This window comes from Penaeus monodon, chromosome 18 (genome assembly GCF_015228065.2).
Source record: "Penaeus monodon isolate SGIC_2016 chromosome 18, NSTDA_Pmon_1, whole genome shotgun sequence".
Taxonomy (NCBI): Eukaryota; Metazoa; Arthropoda; class Malacostraca; order Decapoda; family Penaeidae; genus Penaeus; species Penaeus monodon.
The window spans coordinates 33,902,999-33,908,731 of record NC_051403.1 but is presented as its reverse complement, the minus strand read 5'-3'; positions in this window follow the sequence as shown (position 1 = coordinate 33,908,731).

The following is a 5,733-nucleotide window of genomic DNA, read 5'->3' as shown; positions in this document are numbered from 1 at the left end:
AAATTATAGTCACGGATTTTGCTATGATTCTCACGAAAAACTGCAATGCACTAATTGGGTACACCCCAAATAAATGATCGCATTTTAAAAGTCAGAATAAAAGCAAACCTCATAATATTAGTATCATACATGCTACGCACCAACCAAATTGCAAGTGATAAAGAAATGGAATTTTTTATAACTCTCTCCAAGATACTTTAGACACAATCCCAAACAGAGATGTAAAAATAATCATGGGAGACCTCAACCCCAAAAGTAGGAAAAATAATCTAAAAACTACACCTGGGGAAAAATTCGGCCTTGGAGATATAAATGAAGAGGTAAAGATTTTTTTGAATTCTGTAGTACAAATAATTTATTTTATAGCCAATACATTGTTCCAACACCACCCAAGACACTTGTACACGGGGTTTTCACCAGACAAAAGAACACGAAACCCAAAATTGACTACATTGGGGCTGAACCAAAAATGGAAGAGTTTGCATAAAAAATTCCAAAAAAAGACCTGGTGCCGACTGCAACAGTGACCACCAACTACTAACTATCGACTTTAAATAAGACTCAAAAAGATGGAGCGCCCAACACCACTTCTAAAGCTCGACTACAAAACTTTTGATAACAATTACAGAATTGCAGTGTCAAACAAATTTGAAATACTCAATAAATGTAAAGATAAATAAAACACCAAATGATTTTGTGGGAAGAAGGAAAAAAAACTCTTGTTTGAGCACTGCTTAAGAACTATCCCCAAAAAAGAAAAGACAAATTCCCCCTGGATATCTGAAAAAACACTAAGTGAAATTGAAAAAGAAGATGCCTAAAATAAAAAGGTATAAATAATCCAGTTGAAAAAGTATTTAAAAAAAAAACAAAATACAAAATTCAAGATTATTGCGACAAGAAAAGGGAAAGGAAATTAAAGTTTATTGTCATGTAATGAGAAGTAAAGTATTGAGAAAAACTTGCTGACAGGGATGGTAATGGGAAAACAGGGGAAGGGGCAAACCGAAGACAAGACTGGCGACAATATCAAAGAGATTTGCGGGCTGTCGATGGTATAAAGTGGAAAGAAAAGCGTAAGATCGAGTTTAGTGGCGAAGGATGGTGGAGAGGTCCACGGCTGCTCAAACATGAGCATACCGTTATTGATTGATTGATATTTGTATATGTATATATATATATGTTTTTATATATATACATATATATATATATATATATATATATATATATATATATATATATATATGTATGTATACATATATATATTGACATACATACATATGTATATATAAATGCATATATATAAAAAAAATATATATATGTATATATAATATATATATATATATATATATATATATATATATATATATATATATATATTTTATATATATAAATATATGTATCTGGCAATGAGTAAGAGAGTGTCGGGGTTAGATCAGTGATAATAAGTGTTTAAAAATTACGAGTGAAAAGTGACTGTGATAGTGCTACATAAGAGAGAAATTTCGTGAATATATAGAGCTTATAATCCAGCCAAATAGAAATAATAATGCATCCATATGTCTCACAAGCTTATAAATTCAATATTGGACCATGCATACGTGGTCGTTTTAAACTAATAGAGATGCCAGAAAGTGCCAAACTGGGAAAGGTAGACTTCATTACCGTGCTAAATAGGTCATATCCTACTGCTCATCGAGAGGCCACGATTAATGAAGAAAAAAACATTTCCCCCAACAGAAAAAATCCCAAAATTTTACGAAAAATTACGAAAAAAAAATTACGAAATCATTAGAAAATAACAAACTTTACCGTCGCCGAGTAACAGCCAAATCGCCGTACCACAGTTTCCCCTCAGTAGATTCGCTAAGAAACAGCCCAAACCGCCAGTATGTAATTACAGTACATCACAAAAAACAGGTAGGTTTAAATATGGTTCCCAAAAAGCGACAAATATAATCAGCCACCCGACAAAAGATCCGCCAGATAAACTAGGCACTCCCCAAGCGTAATTAAAGCGATGGCACCTCAGGCTTTTTGCCAGACGCTGACCCCGCGACCCGAGGCCGGGGCGCCGAGGGCACCGGGCGGTAGGCTTAGCAACCGCTAAGGAATCCCGATACCTCTCCGAAAAACAGCCAGATACAAAACACACCTTCTAACTCCCTCTAACCCCAAACCCCATCCTTACCCATTCAAATCATCCTAAATCCTCCCTCCCACATCACCCACCTCCGTACTTTAGCCTACAATTTAATGCACATTATAATGAATGGCTCATTATAATGGAGTGTGTGTGTGCGTTCTGCAGACGCTGTGCAAACGTATGTGCACGATGGTGGGTGCGTATGCACGAAATGCGCAGATGAAATGCGTGTGGGGTGTGCGTATACGTGTCCATGCGGTGTATATTTAAGAGTAGCAATATATACATAGATATACGTATATTTTGTGGTATATATTCATATGCGTGTGTATGTATATGTATGTGTGTATGTGTGCGAGTGTGTGTAGTAACATGCATATGTGTATATGTGTATGTTATGTATGTTGTTTATATATAATATGTATATGTGTATGTGTATATATATGTAATAGATAGGTAAGTGAGTAAGTTTATACTGCGTATATATGTGTAGAAGTGAATGTGTGTGTATGTTTTGTATATATATACGTGTATATGTATATTGTTGCGTGCATGTATATGTGTATGCATGAGTATATCAAACGTATGTGCGCATACGCGTGTGCGTCAGCATACGTATTGCTATTTTTTTGTGTGTATATACAGTCATAAGCAGATGCACAGGATGGATGAGCAGGTGTGTGCTCGCATACATGGGGGTGAGTATGCACGTGTGTATGCGCATGTGATGTGCGCACACGTCTATACATGGGTACACGAGTGCTCGTATGTAGTTTCGTATAATGTAAGAGTGTGTATGCATATCACATACAAGGGAGCATATGTAAAGGTGTATGCTTACGTGTGCATGTGCAAGAAAATTAACATATGCGGGGCATTTGTAGATGAAAAACTGTGGTCTGCCTGGGCGTACATGCACATAAATAAATCAGTGTATAAAAATACAATCACATATACACCTTCTGATAGTTAAGCCCATGCTCCCGGGAGTATACCCTGGTGTAGGGGAGCAGGCCGTGCGTGGCGCAGATAAGTACACGCTAGACAAGCCAACCCTGCTGGAGGGACTTAATCATGGCATCCCGGCAAAACTACTCCCCCTTCCCACCAAGATACACCTAAGCCGCTAGGTGGGGGGGGTAACTCGGCTGTCTACCTCTCAATCAAAAACCATGACTGCACAAACAGAGCAACGGTCCTCATTCTCGGAGGCGAAGGAGCCCCTGGTTACGGCGGCGATCAGGATCGCTCCGGAGCAGAGGGTGCTAAGAATCCCCGGTCAACAACAGGCCGCCCCACGTTGATGAACCTTTGCACATATAATATAAGGACAATGAGAACTGAATCCGACTTACTAGCATTATTTGAGGAACTTTCTTTCATCAAATGGGATATTGTAGGACTCAGTGAGTTAGAAGACTAGGCAAAGAACAGAAGATTCTAAATGATGTACACGTGCTCTATTAGAGAGGTAAACTCCAGGGTGGGCAACCCGGAATTAGGGTGGCTTCTTAGTTCACAAACGTTTAGAATAAAATATAGTGGAATTCTATAGCATAAGCGAAAGGGGCTTCAGAAACAATAAAACTAAAAAATAGGTACAACTTAAGATTGTTCAAGTCTATGCTCTAACCTCAGCCACAGTGATAAAGAAATAGAGAGCTTCTTGAAGATGTTCTTTTAAAGCCACGAGAGAGTAAAATCCCATTTCACAATAATAATGGGAGATTTTAAATGAAAAAATAGGTAAAAAGACAGTAGGAGAAACCGAAATAGGGAAATCACGGAATAGGTACTAGGAATGAGAGGGACAAATGCTAGTTGATTTGGGAGGCTCGATCACTCAAAATCATGAATACATTCTTCAAAAAAAGACTAGAGCGGAAGTGGACTTGGAAGTCGCCATCTACATCAAAAACGAAATTGACTTCATAATTTCAAATAGACGCGATTAGAAAAAAATGTGGAAGTTATTAAAAAGTAAATGTTGGCAGCGACCATAAAAATGGTCAGGGGCCAATTAAACTACACCTCAGGAGGGAAGGATTAAACTCATACGAAAACCACAGCCAGATTTAGCTAACTTGAAGACCAGAGCGACAGTTTTAAACCCTTTAACATCCAAAACAGATATTCACTTCTCAGCGACGAAGATCTCAACATTGACCAATCAACAGACAGTTCATGACATAATAAAGGAATCTGCACTAGAAGTAGGCGGTAAGATCGTCAAGCAAATCTCCAGAAAGTTCTCGGTAGAAACTAAAGAGCTTATGCAAAAACGTAGGGTCATGAAATATCGTCAATCAGGGACAGATGGAATTAGCCGAACTAACAAAGACTATAAATAAAAAGAAAATGGGAAGATGTAAGGAAATTAAATACTCAAAAAATAAATGAAACAGTGATATCAGGTACTACATGAAAACAGTTAAAAGGAACTGGGTATAGGGAAAATCAATTGTATGCAATAAAAACCAATGGAAGTAAAATAAAATAAGAATGAAATCATAAAAATAGTGGAGGACTTTTACGGGGATCTATACAACTCAAATGAACAGCCATGGATAGAAGCGAATGCTGTAACTAGAAACATACCTAACATCACAACAGAAGAAATAAAAAAGTGCTTAAAGGCATGAAGAGGGGAAAACACCGGGGAAGAGGAATTAGTATAGACCTTATAATAGATGCAGGAGAAATTGCAACAGTGAAACTAGCCATTCTTTTTAACAAATGCCCTCTCAACGGAAAAATTCCGAATGCCTAAAAAATGCAACAATTATTTTGATACATAAAAAGGGAGAGAAAGGTCTAAAACTACCGACCAATAAGCCTCCTTTCAGCTACTTACAAATTATTCAAAAAAATCATCACTACTCGCATCTCTGACCGTCCTGGATTCTAACCAGCCTAGAGAACAAGCAGGCTTTTCGAAGTGGATTCTCAACAACAGACCACATCCAAAACGCTCACCCAAATAAAGGAAAAAATAACGAATATAGGAACCACTGTGTATGGCATTCATCGATTACGAAAAGGCTTTCGACTCTGTAGAGACACCAGCAGTACTAAAAAGCTATCCGAAAACAGGGAGTAGAGGAGGTATATTGTAAATACTGGAAGATATATACAAAGATGGGACAGCAACCATAAAGCTCCACTCCGAAACCGACAAAAAAACCGTTTAAAAAAAGGTGTTAGACAGGGCGATACCATCTCACCAAAACTGTTTACAGCTTGTCTTGAGGAAATATTCAAAAAGCTAGAGGGGAATGGAAGGGGTATCAAGATAGGAGACAAATATCTAAACAACCTCAGATTTGCAGATGATATTGTTCTCTTCAGTGAATCTGCAAATGAAATGCGCAACTAATAAATGATCTAAATAGAGAAAGTCTGAAATGGGACTTCGGATGAACAAGAAAAAGACTAAGATCATGTTCAACAGTAGAGTTTCAGTTCGAACAGATACAAGTACAAGGCGAAGTACTAGAGGTAGTGGACAAGTAAAATATACCTAGGACAACTCGTACAGAAAAACACATCTAGCGAAGAGGAAATTAAGCGACGCATCATTCTAGGCT